The sequence below is a fragment of the Chrysochloris asiatica genome, unplaced genomic scaffold (genome assembly GCF_000296735.1).
Source record: "Chrysochloris asiatica unplaced genomic scaffold, ChrAsi1.0 scaffold00001, whole genome shotgun sequence".
NCBI classification, from domain to species: domain Eukaryota; kingdom Metazoa; phylum Chordata; class Mammalia; order Afrosoricida; family Chrysochloridae; genus Chrysochloris; species Chrysochloris asiatica.
In genome coordinates this window covers 52,897,341-52,900,664 of record NW_006408519.1, presented here as the reverse complement: position 1 = coordinate 52,900,664, position 3,324 = coordinate 52,897,341, and positions in this window count along the sequence as shown.

The window sequence follows — 3,324 nt, the reverse complement described above, 5'->3', positions numbered from 1 at the left end:
ATCAATGGACTCAAGTGTGGCAACAGTAGTGAGGTTGGCCCTGGACCAGGCAGTGTTTTGTTCTGTTGTGCAGAAGGTCGCTATGGGTTGGTACTGACTGGATGGTGCCTAAGAACAACTACACAACCCTCCCACACTCACCTCATGAACTCCTTGGTTGGCGGTAGGCCCCCAGGGTTCTCTCCTTCAGGCCCAACAGCTGCAAGTTTTTTGTTTCTGATTCTGGGTTAGGTGTTTTCCTTTTGCTGTTGTTTCATTCTTTTTGATTTGTTTATTTCTTCACTTCTCTTTCCATTCCCTTCAATTTTGTCCTTTGTATCTCTGCTTTTGTTTTTCCTTTCCTTTTGTTTCTCATTTTCCCTCTTCTTCTCCCTCCCCCCGCCACCACACACTTTCTTTACTACTTTCTATTCTACTGTGTGTTTTCATTTTCCCTCTCCCTGGTTTTTAAAGTTGTTGTTGTTGTTTTTTTAATTCCTTTTATTTTCTCTCTTCTATAGCTCCATGTTAATGTTCCTTTTTTCTCATTTTAGTTATTATTTTCCTTTATTATGGTTGCTGTTTCTTGTTGTTGTTTTATCCTTTATTATTTTCTCTTTTCATTGTTACTTGCTTGTTTATTGTTTTGCTTCTTGTCTTATGTGTGTGTGTGGGCGGAATGGGGGGACATTTCTGTTCTTTCAGCTCAACAGGTGACAACAACCATGTCCATACAACCCAACCACAACTGTACTTTCTTACCCACTGGGTAAGAGCCAATACCTGCTCCTATACCACCTGACCAATGATAGACAAGACAACATCAGCCAAACCCACATAAATAGAGGTACACAAATGGCAATCAGAGGATGGTACACGTGCTTCCATTCTTTATACAGAAACAGTGTGTGAGAGCCTTGGAACACAGCAACATACAATCATCAGTTCAATACAAATATGAAGGCACCACGCTGTAATTGAGACGACTTTAGATCATACAAAGAACTAGGAGAGAATGGCACAAACAAATCACCAAGGTGCAGAGCCAGAACATGTTTAAGAGGAAGAAAAGGTAATGGAACTAACTGAAAAAGAACTCAGAAGAATGATAATTGGTTGTTGTTGTTACGTGCCATCAAGTCGGTACCGACTCATAGTGACCTTCTGCACAGCAGAACGAAACACTGCCCGATCCTGGGCCAACCTCACTACTGTTGCCACACTTGAGTCTGTTGATGCTGCCACCTGGCCAATCCATCTCGTTGGGGGTCTTCCTCTTTTCCTCTGACCTTCTACCTTACCACACATGATATCCTTCTCCAGCGACTGGTCCCTCTTGACACTATGTCTGTAGTATGAGAGATGAAATCTGGCCATCCTGGACTCCAAGGAGCACTCTGGCTGCACTTCTGTTGGTTCTTTTGGCAGTCCATGGCACTTTCAGTATTCTCCTCCAACACCACAACTCAAAGGCATCAATTCTTCTACGATCTTCCTTATTCACTGTCCAGTTTTCACATGCATATGAGGTTATTAAAATAACATGGTTTGGGTCAGGTGCACCTTAGTCCTCAAACTGACATCTTTGCTCTTCAACACTTTAAAAAGATCTTGTGCAGCAGATTTGATTAATGCAATAATGAAAGTCATTTCCCCTAGCTTGAGAAATACTGAGCGTGTTCTTCCTTTTTGGTTTTCTGATTCCAGTTCTTTGCACATTTTGTTGAGTGTTTTGATGTACATCCCACCAAATAGAAGCAATACTGTTAAATAGAAGCAAATACTGTTGAATGATGATGCATAGAGGGGATTGTAATCATTGCAATGAAATGAAATACGATAGGGTGAATGTAAAGCTGATGTTCTCCCACGTAAACTATCACTTAATTCACAATAAAAAGTTAAAAAAAAAAAAATCACTGCTCTAACTGGATGTTTTTTTTTGAGGGTGCCCTAAGGAGACTAAGACAATTGCATTACTGAATTTGTCTGCAGCCATCCACCAATTGCTGAGACATGTTTAAGCACATTTGGCATGTATGAACTAGAACAGTAGTAGAAACACTTTTTGACTTAACTTTGTAGTTGCAAATATGTATGGTGGTGGTGGTGTGCTGCGGAGTCAGTTCTGACTCATAGTGACCCCGTATGTGGTTTCTAAGGAGCGGCTGGTGAGTTTGCGGTTGAAACCAACCTTACAGTCTGGTGCGTACCAACCTTACAGTCTGGTGCGTTATCCCACAGCGCCACACCAGGACACCTATATACATACATACATACAGATGCTATTTTGACTATATTTTGAGGTTCCCATTCTAGCTTTTTGTACATTTCCCCTTGGATTGCCTCAGTTTTTGTTGTTAATTTGTAGCAGTTCTTTGTGCATGCTGGATTGGCACCATCTCCAGTTACATCTTGTAGACATCTCCCATTCTGAGGTTTGTCTTTTTACTCTTTCTATGGTATATTGAGATGAACAGACTTCTTATTTAAAAACAATAACTATAAATTGTTGTTAAGCACAGTCAAGTCAGTTCTGACTCATAGCAACCCTGTGTAGGGTTTCTGAGGAGTGGCTGGTGAGTTTGAACCACCAACCTTGTGATTGAATCCACCCTTGAGGTCCAGTGCTCATTGTACAGCACCACTCCTGATTCCAACTTTAAATTAGCACATGTTATCAATTCACTCATACTTTCCTTTGTGTTTTTACACGAGCTGTTTAATTTTCTTCCCTACTTTCTCGTGTTTGGATTTTAAAACATATCTATTGTTTTCAGAATTTAAAGACTGAAGACACCAGTAGGAGCACGCTATCTGGGCTTCATCTTTTGGGTTTTAGCGTGCATAATTCCATTTCCTTAATGTCAGGTCTTCTGGTTTCCTGGGCCTGGAGAGTTCCGACTTCCTTGCTGAAAAGAAAGCCCTGCCCGACTCTGGAGTGAGTTGCCCATAACAACTCCTTAAGGAAAGAACCTCTGCCCGGGGTTCGGGCGCTAGAGAACAGGAGTGGGAAATGAATCCCAAACCCAAGTCGTCAGAAAGACACTTCTGGAGTGAAAGCTGAAATTACAGATAGGAAAGAGATGGCTGCTCAGAAAAACCAACAGAAGACGTTAAGGAAGAAAATCGAATTTCGAAAAGGAAAAGAGAAAAGAAAGCAGAAGAGTTCCTTCACATAAAGCGTCCAAGTAATCAAACCGTTGGTTTAACCAGTGAGGTGGGAGCCCTTCAGCGCAGGCTCTTGATAGCGGCTCACTCAGCCTATCACACAGCCCCAGCCCCAGAAGCACCGCCCCCTCCCCACAGGCCCAGCCCTTCAGCGCAGGCTCTTGACTGCGGCTC